We start from the raw sequence: 17,101 nt of genomic DNA on the forward strand, positions 1-17,101 counted from the left end.
ACTGACAATACTGACAAAGCTACATCACAGTGATAAACAGGAAAATAAAAATCAATTATGGAAACTCAACTACGGAGACAGTTCAGATTCTGAAGTGTTCTCAGTTCCAGTTGACGTAATTGATTAACTATTAAAGTAAAGCATTACTTTTTTCACATAAGTAATGCAAGTTACTTTTTCACATTTATTGACTGACTGCTCTCCTGTCCCCATGTTGAGAGAAATTGGGAGTAAGTGCAGATGCTTTGTGTGCGCTGTGTAAACATGATGGTTATTGTAGTTCTAGACTAAATGTGAACATGCATTTACTCATCTCACTTGCACGAAAACATTCAGTATTCCTCAAATGAATAAAAACAGTGAAATGCAATCTCAGAATTTTATACAAACCTGTCATAATTAACTATATTAAATTACACAAATACACTTTATGCATTTAATCTCACTTTATAAACCAATGTTTTTGCTGCTGACCTTCAATGATCCAGTTGGTATTGGCATGCACATCTCTCCCAGACGTCTCGGCGACCGCATCACGTGCTCTTCTTCATCGGGACGACCATCTTCTTGGCACAAGTTCCCTTGTGTCAAGCCTTCGTCATCCTCAATCACCTAGGAGACAGACTCTCTCTTCTTTCTTTTCCGGTTATTTTACTCTTCAGTTAAAACCTTGTTTGAAAAACCCGCCAGAGAACACCCTCCTGGAAAAGGACCAATCGCGCCAAGCGCGCTGAAACTCTGCGGAAAGGCAGTAACTACAGCACTCTGAACTCATGCAAGTAACAACCTTTTAAAATTTGTGTAAACTGAGTTTCCTTGCTGGCTCTCAAAGGTTAACTGTTTGTAATTTGCCACTCTTTTGATCACCTCTGTTTTCTTGACTTTACTTTCGTTTCCCATATATGTGTATTTGTAGTACAAACAATGTTCGTTAGTGTAGGAAAGAAGGGGACAGGGTCGGCGGTTAACTGCTGACTGAGCTTTTATTTCAAAATTCAGAAATGTAAAACAAAAATTGTGCAAGGCACAAAACAAAATAAACCACAAGGGCTTTACTCCAGTCACGGCATATACGATCCACAAAGGGCTTCACTCCAGTCACGGCATATACAATCCACAAAGGGCTTCACTCCAACGTGTCGTGCACCAGCGGCTCATTCAGCAGTTCCCCTCTCTCTCTCCGACTCCTGCTTCTCGCGGCGTTTTAACCTGTCTCCGCGCCAATTACTGAAACGAGAAACAGGTGTCCGTGATTTACATTTAACTCGCTCACTCACCAAAGATCTCCCGATGCTCTCTCCCGCTGCAGACCTCGCTGAACCACGCCCCCTTCGCCACAGTATTCTTAGTGTATATTGAGCCTATCTATTCATAGTTTCATATATTAAATACATTATATTCATGCTCGATTGTTTCTGCTGCTCATTTAGAAAACCTAGTCACTTCTACATTTTCAATCCAGCAACACTGCTTTATGCTTTGATGCTATAATAGGAAGTTATTCTCGTGGCCAGAGAATAACATTCTTTTTATAATAGTCTGTAAGAAAACTAATGGTTTGCTGGACAAACTAGGATATTTTTTTCTCAAACAACTATTAAGGTAGAACTAATCATATATGTAATTGATTATAATCCGTTGTAATTAATTCACAATATGTGCATAATTCCCTCTTGGGACGACATATATCATAATTAATCATAATACTTTATGATCTATTAAATATATATTTCACCCATGATTTGAGCTAATTGATTAAATATCTGTGAGACACTACACCTCATACCAACAGTCCATTTATTTAACATGTTTTAACTAATATGTTTGAAGATTTGCTCAGGTCTCACTTAAATATGTTTTATTAACCTCTGGTGCTTGTCATTTGGGAGTCACACTTGTGTTCTTCCCAGTCAAAAGTGACCAGACACCTGAAATGTAACCCAAAATGTAACACAAATGTAATTGTGTGTGTGTGTGTGTGTGTGTGTGTGTGTGTGTGTGTGTGTGTGTGTGTGTGTATATGGGTGTGTTTATTTCAGTCTTGATGTTTTAGAGTGTCATCCCTTTACTGTTGTGTACTTTTTTATCGTTGCGATTTGTAGATTGTACAAACAAAAAATAAATGACAAACTTTCTTTTTTACAGAACATGCGTATATCAAAAAAAAAAAAAAAAAAAAAAAGTTGCATATATCAGCTACATCACAAAATTAACACAAGAATATTACAAGGGTACATATTATGCAAAATTTTTAAATGCACTTTTCACTTTTTTGGGTAAACAATATTTATATGGTAATAACTGTTTATCTCCATTGAATATTATCTATTTTAGAACCCCCCCTCCAAAAAATCCCTTTTGGAGAAATTGAGTTTTGAGACTGAGAAAGTTGACGAATAAATTTATTATTACATTCTTTACTTAAAAGCAAAACACCTCCAAAACATAACTGTGAAAGTTGTTTGGAGCATGACTCATGGGAAAGGGAAGCTTTCATCAGACAAATTAATCTATCAGGAATCACCTTTATAACAGATTTAAATTCTTTAAATGGAACAGGACATTGATGGATATTCATAAAACATTCATAAGATATCAAATCACCATTGGAGTTAAATAGATCAGCAACAAAAATTATGTTTTTATTAAACCATTTATCAAAAAAGACTGATCTATTTCTAATTTTAATATCTAAATTTAATATATATTCCATAAGATGGTTTTGTGGGGGGAAAAGTTGAGATTGTAAACCAATTTCCAGGCAAACAAAGCTTGTTGATGAAATCTAGTCAGTTTAACAGGTAATTTACCAGTGGAGTAATTACATTTTTGTGATGAAGAGAGGCCACCTAGCCTATTAAATACAATATTTATTTTTTAAAGCTTCAATATTTTTCTGTAATAAGAGACTTGTTGGCAGATCTTAAGTTGTGGCCATATATATTATATATTATAAAAGTAGCATTATCAAGCTTAGTGACAAGAATAACCCATCTTCCTTCCGTAGAAATCAACGATTCAACAATATCTCCTTTAAATTTGTTAACCAAAGTGAGAACCCGGTGGAGTGGTTAGATCCGTGACTAAAGTCTGTGACTAAAGTGGTTAGATCCATAGACCTATATTTTGATCTTGAAGAAGCAAATTTATAGACAGTAGATGGTTAGACCACTGTTAAGAATGAAGGACTTTAAAGTACTTCACACAACCTTTTCCAGCACTTAAAAGCTCAAAAGTTTGTTTCTTTCCAAGATCATCCCCATTTGTAAAGCTAAAAGTTTCACAATGCAGGAAAACGTCTCGGTTACGTATGTAACCCTCGTTCCCTGAAGGAGGGAATGGAGACGTACGTCAGTAGTGACGGACGAATTGGGATATCGCTATATCAGCTTCGAGAGAACTAAAATAAGCCAATGGAGATTGGCGTGCGATATTTGCATAATGTGCACCGGCCCAACAGGGGATATAAATAGGAAGCAGTTGCAATCACTCTGTTTTTCGCTGAGGAGGACGCTCCCTTTCAGTCCGTCACGTTCGACGTACGTCAATGTTGACTGACGAATTGGGATCCCAAAAAAAAAACCAGAACCCCTTCGAAACCCCTTCAAGTGCCAAGACATGGGCTCACCGCAGAGAGAGAGAGTTTGACTGTGGACAATACACATATGGGACCGCACACGTAGAGGGGTCACGACACATGGAACCCAGCCAATCATCAACGTTGGGGACGGATGTTGGCCTGGCCTCAGACACTCCGCAATGTCCGAGCCGAAGGGGGAGGCGGAGGAACTCGACAGGGTTCGCCAAGCGGGGAACGCAACTGGAGTGAAATGATGCACGTATCCGGCCCAGGGGGCGGGAGTGGCATAGCAAGCCGACACTTAGAGCGAGTTTAACGCGTCTACCGGCTAGTGGAAGTGAGTACACGGGAAGATACCGGCTCTATACGTAGGCTATAGAATCTAGCGAACGTGTTGTGTCGCCCAGCCCGCAGCTCTACAGATATCTGTCAGCGAGGTGCCATGAGCCAGCACCCAGGAAGAGGCCACTCCTGTAGTGGAGTGGGCTCTCAACCCGAATGGGCAAGGCACGTCCTGGGATTCGTATGCCAGGGCGATGGCATCCACTATCCAGTGGGCCATCATCTGCTTAGAGACAGCCTTCCCCTTCTGCTGGCCTCCGTAACAGACGGAGAGCTGATCTGAGGTCCTAAAGCTTTGCGTTCTGTCCATGTACACACGCAGAGCGCAAACTGGACAGAGCAAAGCCAGGGCTGGGTCTGCCTCCTCCGAGGGCAGCGCTTGCAGGTTCACTACCTGATCTCTGAAGGGAGTGGTAGGAACCTTGGGTACATATCCGGGCCGGAGTATCAGGATGACGTGAGAGTCACTGGGCCCGAACTCTAGGCACGATTCATCAACCGAAAATGCGTGCAAGTCCCCTACCCTCTTGAGCGTGGCCAATGCAGCCAGGAGGACGGTCTTAAGGGACAGTACTTTTAACTCGACTGATTGCAAAGGCTCGAAGGGATGACGCCGAAGAGATGTAAGAACTAAGGTAAGATCCCAAGAGGGTAAAGAGGGAGGACGGGGTGGATTTAATCTCCTCGCCCCCCTCAGGAGCCTGACGATCAGATCATGCTTCCCCAAGGACTTTCCATCAACTGCATCGTGATGTGCGGCAATAGCGGCAACATACACTTTGACAGTTGAGGGGGACAGCCTACGCTCCAGGCCCTCTTGACCGAGCATGATCGGGGGTCCTCTCGGTGAGAGGAGCACCATTCAATGAATAGAGGTTCCTAGTAGAGGGAGCTCTAGTGGAGGTGATAGTGTCTGCAACCGCTTGCGGGAGATCACTTAGAACCTCCGCGTCCCGTCCAGGGACCACACGTAGAGGTTCCACAGGTCGGGACGCGGGTGCCACAGGATGCCCCGTCTCTGAGTCAGAAGATCCTTCCTCAGAGGAATGGGCCAGGGAGGGGCTGTCGCGAGGAGCGTCAAGTCAGAGAACCAGGTCCGAGTGGGCCAATACGAAGCCACAAGCAAGACCTGCTCCTCATCCTCCCTGACTTTGCACAGTAGCTGTGCAAGAAGGCTCACTGGGGGAAACGCATATTTGTGAAGGCCCCGGGGCTAGCTGTGTGCCAGGGAATTCATGCTGAGAGTGCCATTGGTCAGGGAATAGAACCACTGGCAATGGGCGGACTCCGTGGAGGCAAACAGGTCTATCTGAGCCTCGCCGAAGTAAAAACAAATCAGCTGGACCGCCTGGGGATGGAGTCTCCACTCGCCTGCAAGTGGAGGCTGCCGTGAGAGCTCGTCGGCTGCACGGTTGAGCGCACCTGGGACATAAATGGCACGAAGCAATCTCAGATGCTTCTGACTCCATAACAAGAGATGGTGGGCGAGATGCGACATGCGAATTGAGCGTAGACCACCGTGAAAGACTCCACGCGCGGGCTCCAACTCGCTGCTTGTGCCGTCACTCCAACACTAAAGCTGAGAAGAGGCATGAAAAGAGTCTTGAAGCTGCAGGACACCATGTGTTTGGCTCCAAAGGGAAAGACAGAGTACGATTGCAACTGCTTTCTATTTATATCCCCTGTTGGGGGTGATGTGCATTGTGCAAATATCGCATGCCAATCTCCATTGGCTTGTTTTAGGTCTCTCAAAGCTGATAGGGCTCTCTAGCGATATCCCAATTCGGCAGTCACTACTGACGTACGTCGTACGTGACCGACTGAAAGGGAACTAACATATGGAGGAAAACAAACACTTATTTGAAAAATTAAAAAAAAATAACACTATAACCAGTATATGGCAGCAGAGGAGCACTTGTTGGCTAATTAGCCATTTCCAATCTTTAAAGGGTTAGTTAACCTAAAAATGGAAATTATCCCATAATTTACTCACCCTCAAGCCATCCTAGGTGTATACGACTTTCTTCCTTCAGCCAAACACGATCAGAGTTGTATTATAAAATAATCTTTCACCTTTATTGGAGATCCATCATGTCCTCTTCCTCTGTCTGGTATGTGGGGACAAACTGTTGAAGAAACTAAAAAGGCAAAAAAAAAAAAATAGTAAGCAAGCAAGGAGGCAGAATATCTTATTCACATATGTTACATACACTGAAAGTGTTTTGGAAAAAATCCAATCCAGCAGGGAATTTTCCTTGCTGCTGGATTAATCAACTGACATTAGTGGGCATGCTCAGTTCTTGGCAAATGTTCGATTTGTAGATGGCGAAATTATTAGAGAAACATTGTATCATGTGACAACAGAGTATTGAATTGGAGGGTTGAATTGGAAGGACTGTCTCAGTAGGTGTACTGATGGGGCTGCTGCCATGATGGGGAGTACAAAGGGCTTCATTAGCAGAGTCCAAGTACAAAACCTACATGTGAAAGCCACTCGCTGCTTTTTACATAGTGAGGCACTGGTACACTGTAAAAATTTTTCCTGTAAAATAACAGTAAAGAGCTGGCAGCAGAGACGCCAGCAGTACACCGTTATTTTTACGGTATTCATATGTAAAATTATTTTACGGTAGTAGTCTGTAAACCAGAAAAACTTTTTCTGTAGTTCTAAAATTTACAGTAAAGAGCTGGCAGCAAAGACACCAGCAATATACTGTTATTTTTACGGTATTCATATGTAAAATTATGCATATGTCTGTGATTTATTTGAAAACTAAAATAATATTGTTTAGGTTGTTAATTTAACTTATCGCAGTTTACTGTAGATAGGCACATCTACTGTGCCTGTCTACAGTAAACTGTGAGAAGTTAATGCAAGAACATAAATAATATTATTGTACTTTCCAAATAATCACAGATATATGCCTCATTTTTTTACTGTATTAGAAATGACATAAATTTATCAGTTTCCTAAATATTCCTAAAATATCTTCTTCATTGATTTTTAAAATATCAGTCTTCCAATGAACTTCATTATTCCCAGGGCAAAAGACAATTGCTTAAGATATGCATTATTGTGAATATTATGCAAAATAAGCAATATATCTTTATTTCAAACAGCAATGTCAAGGTCAACATGAATACAAAAAATGGAAAAAAAAAATAAAATCCCTGTTGGACGATGCTGAGAACAACTTTCTAGTAGCAAAAAGAAACAGTAGCGTCTGCTTGACTATGGCAATAAATGTACATTCTTAATTTGCTTTTCAGACTCAGGCATAGCCTATAGTTGACTTTTTTTTTTTTTTTTAAGACATACGTTTGAACACTTACCAAATTCTTGTCATAAGTGATCTTACCAACAGTGATTTAAGCTTTACCTTGAGTAACACAGGTCTAAGAAAAGGACCAAGGCAACAAATACACATCATTAGCAATGTTTGGAAAACTACACTATTGAGACTTAAGGAACATTAAGACCTTTTTGATAACATGAGTAATAACATTCAGGATGCAAGCATCTTTGGCACATTTTTGGGGGAAAACGCCCACAGGCTCGTGTTTTTTCTCTCAACTCAAAAAAAAAGTGGAGTGTCCCTTTAAGTTGACTTTTGAGGAAATTTTAATCTAACTTAGTACACGATGTAACTACAGAAGAGTCAAGTTTTAAATAGGAAAAATATTGAAACTCTTTGGTCATTTTTGAGCAAGATGTTAACGGTCTAATCAGATTCAATGAACTATGCTAAGCTATGCTAACAGTGGTACCGCCAGACCCGGAGATCGGCTGAAAAGATTCGAAAACGGTAAAACTCAACTGTTTAGCTCTGGGGAAGTAGTAAAATGAGCCTATTTCCAAAAAAAGTGGAGTATCCCTTTAAAAGATTTATATATGTAATCTGCAATATATTCTCTGCTGTCTGTAAAAATATACTTTTCTAATAACATTTGAACATATGCAGAATTGGCAACATTTTGAAAACATACTTAAGAACATTCTGAAAATGTGCATTAAGGCCATTTTGAAATTATTATAGTACAGTAGAAAATTTTGGCAGGATGTATCAATAATATGCATCAATAAAGTCATTCAAGGATGAAACTGTAAGGAAGGCACCTGTTCCACTGCAAACTAGACTTGCAGGTTATCTCTTAAAATTGTCCTGTGAGGTAGGCTTGTTTTTTTACATCTTAGTTTTTGGGGTCCAGTAGAGATGAACATCACTTTGGTAGCCACTGTTCCTCTCTGCAGCATTATTCCAGTGCTGCCAATATCAAACAACAACAAACAATCATAATCATAATAATAAATAAACTATACAATCAGGAATGTACAGTATACACTCCAAGTTAATGCTTATAAAGTTAGTTTTTTTTGATTGCTAAACGACAGTGAGCACAACTGGAGTCACATGTGCAAAACTAACTACAGTCTGCACTACCAACAGTCCCCTGAGCTAAACAGTTAACACATGGCTCAAAACAGGCTCAGTGCAGCCAAACACTATGCACAACCCTCACTGTGATAACACACACTGTCACTCAGAACACGCTGAGAGTAAAAACACTAGCATCAAACTCCAACACAGAAAATACAAACTTTTCATCTTTACAGTTTTAACAATTTCAGTGACTTCATACAAAGTATATTTTCTTCAAAGAAAAGAGTGACATTGTTTCACATGATTTATTTCAATTTTTAGAACAACAATTCTTTAAGGTAAATGAAAATTGCTTCAATAGTCTGTAGTAATTTACAGAATTACAGTAATGAGGAAAAAAAAGGTAGAAACTATATATAGCCTATATGTGTGTGTGTGTGTGTTCACTAACAAGTCTAAAAAATAACAAGACACCTGCTTAGGCTTTCAGCTGAAATTGCAATCAGCAGTGTTTGAAAGGCACAAGGCTGAAATCTATTCTGTTTTGAATGTGTGGTTCACAGTTTTGTTAGCATTTGAACAAAGTGCTGTAAATCCACAGTGTTGTGCAGGTTGTGGTTAAAATCATGGGATAAGTGTGTAGAGTTTTGAAAACTGTGTTCAAGCAATGAAAACCAACTAGAGTTTGGTCCACATGAACTGCTGCTGTGCAGACTGTAGTTAGAGTTTTGCACATGTGACTCCAGTTGTGCCCACTGTCGTTTAGCAATCGAAAAAAACTGTAAAGAACTGTTATGTTCTAAAAATGTAAATAAATCATGTGAAAGAATGTCACTCTTTTCTTTGAAGAAAATATTACTTTGTATGAAGTCACTGAAATTGTTCAAACTGTAAAGATGAAAAGTTTTTATTTTCTGTGTTGGTGTTTGATGCTAGTGTTTTCACTCTCAGTGTGTTCTGAGTGACAGTGTGTGTTATCACAGTGAGGGTTGTGCATAGTGTTTGGCTGAACTGAGCCTGTTTTGAGCCATGTGTTAAGAGTTGTGTTGCTTGGAATGAGTTTTGCAGGTGATGTGAACGGTTTAGCTCAGGTGACTGTTGATAGTGCAGACTGTAGTTAGAGTTTTGCACATGTAGCTCCAGTTGTGCTCACTGTCATTTAGCAATCGAAAAAAACTAATACTATCAGTTCTCTTGTGGCTTAATGTGGCAATGCCAGACTGTCAAAACAAAGAGAAAGATTAAAGAGCTCACCGATTTATATGAAGTTCCATTCAAAGTCAAGGAGATTCTTCAGTAGCATGGCGACGTGTGTATTGACTGCAGAAGACTTCTTCTGGACGATCACACCTTTCTTCTTGGAGACAACCTTGCACCTTTTGGCCTTTGTCCCTCTCTCTGGATTTATACCAATGAAGCGCCTGATATCAAAATTGTCTAAAATCAGAGTGGGGTTGCAACAACATACTGTTTTTGTACATGCAATTAAATGCAATGATTGTTTTTTTTTTTTTTTTTGTCTTTCTTCATTGCACAAATGTGAGTGGATTGAATGACGTCAAATGGAATTATAATAAAGGCTATACCCTGTGTGTGTGTGTGTGTGTGTGTGTGTGTAGGTGTGTAGGTGTGTGTGTGTGTAGGTGTGTAGGTGTGTAGGTGTGTAGGTGTGTGTGTGTGTAGGTGTGTAGGTGTGTGTGTGTGTAGGTGTGTAGGTGTGTGTGTGTGTGTGTAGGTGTGTAGGTGTGTGTGTGTTGAGGCTTGAAATGTACAGAACTAATAACCGTTTTATGCAAAAAAAAAAAAATACAAAGTCAAACATTAACTTAATAGTATATATCCATATAATGATGACAGGGAATGAAGGGGGTTTACCTCTGAATGAATTCCAGAGTGCAGGCTGCCTCATCTTGATACTGAAGGTTGAATATGTAGTAAATTGCAAACATAGCAGCTAGTCCCATTGCAAATGTTGGTGTGATGCCCTCAGAGATTACACGGCCCTCAAAGGTGATCATCCAACCCTTAATTGTGACTTGTCCTGTTGCACCTGAAACTTCAAGTCATAGCAACATGGGAATACTTGTTACCTTGTGTAAACATTTGTAAACTCAAGATGAATGCCCGATATGATATACAATGTGTCTATCAGTGAATCTAAATTAAATGTATGTTACCAGGCAGTATCAGGCGAGGACTTGCAGGAAGACTGTGAGTTGTCTCAACATCAGCTGCAGTGGCAGACATCTGAAGGGAACAAATGCATTATCCTTACCATAATAAGATTTTTAAGAAAAAAAAATTATAAAAAGGACAATAATTAGTAAACATTAGGTGAGAGTAACCTAGAAGCGAATGAGGTAGGCTTCTGAAGTACCTACAATCAAACTGCTAAATAGATTTGTCATTCAAAATTTAAAGGGTAACAAATTTATTTTTACAGGTCTTGGGGAGTTCTACTGCAAATGTCTAAAAAGTAGTATGAACCCTTTTGTGGCTCTAGAGGAAACTGCACATAATCTGATAAACTGCCTCCAGTGACTCAGTGGTCAAGTTGCATTGTGGATAATGTAGGAACCAGGTTTTGAAAAGGAAGAAGAATGTGGAATAACAAAGTTAATATTTGTGCTTCTGTTGTATTGATTTGATTATTTGCTTTTAAAACATTCAATAGTGTCATAGTAGGGCAAAGAAGACAAGTGAAATACTTTTTAAAACCTTGCACCTACTTTAACCATAATGCAATTTAGCAACTGTGTGACAACATGGAGGTAATTTATCAGCTTACATGCAGCTTCCTCTGAGCCACAAAATAATTTACACTTTTGTTTCACATATGTAGTAGTACTACCTAAAACTAGTACACACATTAGGTGTCTGGACACTGAAGACTGGTGGAGTCATCTTTTAAAACAGTTAAAAAATAAAAAATAAAACTTACATCTGTAAGCAGGATCAGCCCGGTTAGGTCCTCTCCAAAGTGTGCCATAAGCAGCTGAACAACACGAAGTGCAATCTCATTATCTTCACCTTTAGAGAAGATATCCTTGACATCTTTGTTGGTAGGTTTTCCCCTGAAGTATTCTGTGATGGCTCTTCCACATTCCTCCATACTGAGTTCCAAGCTACGAAGCACATTGATGTCTGTGAGCAACTCAAAATGTGCGTATATATACCTTGGCGTGAAAAGAAAAGGCCATTTGCTTTTCACATCTTCAATGTCAGGTGGTGGAAGTGTATTTATATGGCGACGTTGTAGAGAGAATGTGAGCTCCATTAGATTTTTTAACTTCTGCTCTTTCTGCTCCACCTGCACCCTCTTGTCTGTAAATCTCCTCCAGTCTCTGGCGGTGCTGCTCCACAGTGTCATCAGTTTCTTCTGGGGGTAGCTCTGGCTGAAATCGCGTACATCCATACGTGTCAGTTGGACCCCTCTTGCCTGTAGAGGATCGGTGGCATGAGAAGCTTCCATCACGGTTCAGATTCTCAATGCGGTTTTTCAGTTGAATCAAAAGTGAGGTATAACCTCCACACAGAAGTGACCCATCTGGTGCAATATCAGCAAAACTCTTTGGGTACTGCCTGATGATATTTCGAACCACAGTAAGGCATTCTGCGCGAGTGGGGTTAGCTTCATACCTTCTCATTTCATCCGCGAGTACTCGTACCATCTGGCGTCGCTCCACTGGTTTAGGTCTCTTGCCATCTGCAATTGCAGAACGAATTTCCTGTGGCATTTGTTCCCAAGGTACCTGGAATGTTTCTGGCCATGTTTTCAGTATCTGAGAAGTGGAAGGTCTGTTGCTTGGCTCGCTGTTTCTTGCCTGGCTTGAACATGACGAAATGGCTGATAGCTGTGATGAGCTAGAATTAGGCGGAGTGCATAATGTGGGTGATGATGACCCAGACACTGACATATCACTACTCAATGGTGATGAAGTTGGAATGACTTGTAAATCCAATGTAACTGTCTCAGTTTCTAAAAAAACAAACAAACAAACAAAAAAAATATTAGGGCACACAACTAATAAAGGTATATCAGAGTCACTGCAGACATTTGGCCAAAAGTCTACTAAACTCTCCTCATCACAGCAAAAACTGCAGTGTTAAATTAACTCTCCAGGGAGAACATGTGAGACCATACTCAAGAGTGTTAAAGTGTTAAAATAAGAGTGTTAAATGAACACTGAAAAGTGCTAAAGTTAATAAGATAATTAAGTGATTAACAGTCATGATTGACCATTATTGAAGACACCTGATGATAACAAGCAGAATCACCAAAGGAGAAAAATCACAATTTTTAAGCCACCATCGTGGAGATGAGGGTTTGCTTTAGTTGGGCTCTTGACCCTTGACTTTTTAAAATAAAATTTTGTTTGGGTTGTTTTAACTAGCTTTAACTAAGCTTGTTTTCTAATGTTCAGAGTTGATCTGTTGATCAGAATATGTTGCTTGTCAACGTCCTTGAGATTCACAGGCTGATTCTTGATGTCTGTGTGTGCCTAAAAGAAAGACTTTTTTTTTTGTTTGCTCTGAACAACTGTTTGTGAAATCCTTCAGATTATATTGATAAAGCTGATCTTCTGCTGTAAATCAAACTCAGAGATTGGACTCTAAATGAGTTCAGATATTCAGATCAAATAATGATTATGTAAAAACATAACCAACACAACCTGACCATTTTTTCCACTTGTTTGTCTGGATGTTTTAACTCAGTTAAAACAGCCCAAACTAAATTTTATTTTAAAAAGTCAAGGGACAAGAGCCCAACTAAAACAAACCCTCATCTCCATGATGGTGGCTTAAAAATTGTGATTTTCTCCTGGTGATTCTGCTTGTTAACATCAGGTGTCTTCAATAATGGTCAATCATCACTCAATTAATCACTTAATTATCTCATTAACTTTAACACCGCTTCAGTGTTCATTTAACACTCTTATTTTAACACTTTAACACTCTTGAGTATGGTCTCACATGTACTCCCTGGAGAGTTAATTTAACACTGCAGTTTTTGCTATGTATTAGGTATATTTGAAAAGTTGCATTATATAGTTTCAGAAAAACAAATTCCACAACTGAATAAACAAGAGAATATAACAAGAGAATGCCACACTAAATTAACCATACATTACCTAATTTGAATGCATCCAGGAGTTTTCTGCGCTGGATAACAGGTAACAGATCAGCAATGTCTTCTTGTTGTACATATTTTAAGTTTTCTTTTGACTCCAAGCCGGAGCTCTGAAGTTTTGATATTATTTGCCACTGGGTCTCTTCAGACAGATTTGGCAAGGTCTTATAGATGATCTCTTTTATTTCTTCACTCAGGTTTGCCATCATTCTGGACAAGAGGGAAAGAATGGTGAAGAATTATCAGTGGTGTGCCATGGACAGTGTACTCAGGCAAGGGATAGTAATCAAGCAGATTCTCCTGATTAATACAACAGTAGCTTCTCTGCATCAGTGTGAGGCTGTAAACACCCATGTCCGGAATACGCAGGGCATGATACTTTTCAGCAATAAAATATACTGCTGAATCCTTATGAACGAGAATCACTTTGATTTTTCCAACAAGCCCCTCATCGTCATCATCATCAATTACAATGATCATGTTCTTTCTGTATTTTGTCCCCTTCACAGTCACTTCATTGGCTATCAGAGTGTTTGTGGACTCAAAATTGTGATGTGCAACTGCTTCTATGATTACATCATTGTAGTCATCTGAGAAAAACTGGGTGCCCCTCTCCACTGAAACATCTGGAGGGAAGAAGGTACCTGCACTCAGAAAAGCCTGCAGAAGCTGATGTCTCTCTGCAAGAGTAGAACATGGATTCTTAAAGTTGCGCAATCTTAAAGTCCATAGGCGAATAAGTGGCCCAAACTGGATAATGAGCTCAGGATAATGACTGACATAATTATGTTTGGGCTTCAGTGGGTTGTCAGGAAAGGTTTGAATTCGGCAAAGCAAATATTCATCAATCAGAACTCTTAGGTAGGCTGTCTGGCCAATTGAAATCGCAGATGCACAACTGAGGTCCACAACTTCTTTAAGTTGCAAAACCAACTGCCAAACTTGGTTGTCACCTGGATTTTTTACTTTGTCTCCAATCAAAATGGGCAACATTCTCAGCAATCACCAATTCTGCACAGCATGTCCCCCAAGTTTTCCACCCTCTGGATTAACCTCACACGGTTTGTCATTAGCATCCCTACCAAGATACTTAAACTGACTTATTCGTCGATTCAACTCAAGATAGCTAAACATTTTATCCACCTTAACAAGATGGTTAATGTACAGTGCCAGATCAGAGGATACCATACCTTCAAAAAGATTGTGGCCAAGACATGGAGGAAACCCTGGCTGACATACATGGAAGTATTTGAGCGTATTAAACGCAGAGTCAAATTTAACACCTCCACTAGACGTAGACTGTTCTTCACTGCTCTGAACATAACCACTGTATGACTGCACTGTGCGTTTTGTGCTCTGGATAAGAGGATCTGCATGGAACGCTTCTCTGCTGATATCACAATATCTGCAGAAGTGTGAACTCCTGCTGAAGTTCTCCACAAAGCCTCCTATGTTATGTGAGCCTAGGTTGTCACCTGCAATGACACACAAACTTCCCTTGTAAACCTTTCCATCAGACAGGGTAACACCATTGAGCTCAAGATCTTTAAGGTCATTGACAAGAGTGCCCATAACCAAGTCTTGACCAAAATACTTAAAATCTTGTTCTTTTCAGAGAAGAACAAGTTGCATTTGATCAGTGCTGGATCTGTTGTGTGGCATTAAATCTGCAAGAGTTAGATACACTGCAAGTATCTTTTGTTTTTTCTTCCCAGAACCCAGTGGGTTTACCACTTCAAATGCATCCTGATACAGTATCAAACTCAGTGATGAGCTCTCCGTCTGGAAGAGCACATTCTCAGCCATATTTTTGCCATCCCACACATCCTTAAGAATATCCTTAGAACCAATAGTGGAGTGTACTTGCTTATATTGTTCCTGCACTGATTGGCAATGGAATAGAGAATCAATTGTCTGTTTAATAGGAACATACTGGGCAAAACACTCTTTGCCTGTCTCATTCTGACCTAGACAGATCTGAACTGGCTCAACATAGTTGAAGCTGTTCTTAAAAACTGTTTTTTTTTTTTTCTGATTAGTTTTCAGTGGTTGAGTGTTGCAGGTCCTAAAGAGATCCTCAGTTTTCATGACTTCAATCACATTGTTTGTGTCTGCTTCAGAAATCCCAAGTGTAATCAACTTTTCTTTGAGTTTGAAAAGCAAATGTGACTGGCTTATATCATGTATTTCCTGAAAATCTTCAATAATTGTTTGGATGACAGAGGATGGAAGCAAACACTTTGCTTGCAATTTCAAATAAAAAAGGGCTAAATTTTTAAAGAACTGTAATTCATCAGCAATTTCTGGGTAAATCTCTTGTTCATAACCTGCATCACTGGGAGGATTAATTTGCATATCAGACTGATCTTGTTCACTCTCATGGGAAACACTAGGATTCACAATGAACTCAGACAAATTTTCCTCAGCACCCTTTTTATGTTTCCGACTCATGTGTGATGTGAATGTGGATAAAACTGTAAAGCTCTTGCTACAGTGTCTGTAAGGACATGCAACTTTTTTCCCCTCTCTAATGTGTGATTTCAAATGAGAGTAAAATGCTGTCAAAGTCTCACACCTTGCACTGCAGATATCAACATGACATGTTAGTTCAACACCAGACAAAGTAGGCCTAACTACACGTTTGTTATGTCTGTAGATGTGACACTTAAACTTAGAAAATCTTTGAAAAGTCTGACTGCAATCTGGCAAAACACACTTAAAGGTTAAATTAGGTGTATTTTTATGAATTCTCATGTGCCTTATGTATGTCACTATTGTGGCACAGTTATGACAACAGATCTGACATGGGAACATTTTGTCATTGCCAGATGGTAAATTCCTTGTAGGCTAGATTGAAAATTCTCATCAACAAACATTCATTAGTCTTGATTACGGCTGCTGGCTGATATTTAGTGACGCCGTATCAGTCTTCGCGCAGAAATGTTTAACCTTAACCGAGCTGCAATGTTAAGATTGTGAAAGAAAAGCCACAGATGATCCAAAACGGTTTGACAAAGTTTATCCTCTAAAATAGTTAATAAGTTGGCTGTGTGAGACGCGCGCATGGATAAATAAACAAAATGCATTCACAAAGAGTCCAGAAAGACAATATTTTCACACCAATTTGGCGTTTAAACAGAAAAATGCAAAGCCTTGACGATTCAATTTTCTTTAACTGAACTACAATTAGCTTAATTTTCTTGTTAGCTGTTTGTAAAACACATTTCATTAAAAGTCGACACAAACAAAATAAAACTCACCAAAACCATCTTGGTTAGCCGATGTTCAAATAATCCTATGGATTGGTTTAAATAAATTCTTAATCACCGAGCAAGATGTAGGCTAATTATTCCAGTACCAACTTTACCAAAGTTATTCTAGTGCTATTTTACTGCTGCCGATCGGCCTCTCTCTCGCTCTCTCTCTCTCTCTCTCTCTCGTCGGTTAACAAATGTTGTTTCTCGGATGCAGAAGTTCGGCTAACGTTACCAAAATTAAACAAAATAGGCTACCACCCAAAAGTAATAGGCTATTGTTTTGGCTATTCAAATCTAAGCCTCACTGTTCAATGGCATGTTAAAATCCCTAGCAAGACAAGCTATCAGTTTGATATCAAGCATTCTTTGCAATATGAATAAGATTTGAATTACCGTTTAATTTGTAGAT

This window comes from Chanodichthys erythropterus, chromosome 15 (genome assembly GCF_024489055.1).
Source record: "Chanodichthys erythropterus isolate Z2021 chromosome 15, ASM2448905v1, whole genome shotgun sequence".
In the NCBI taxonomy this organism is placed as follows: domain Eukaryota; kingdom Metazoa; phylum Chordata; class Actinopteri; order Cypriniformes; family Xenocyprididae; genus Chanodichthys; species Chanodichthys erythropterus.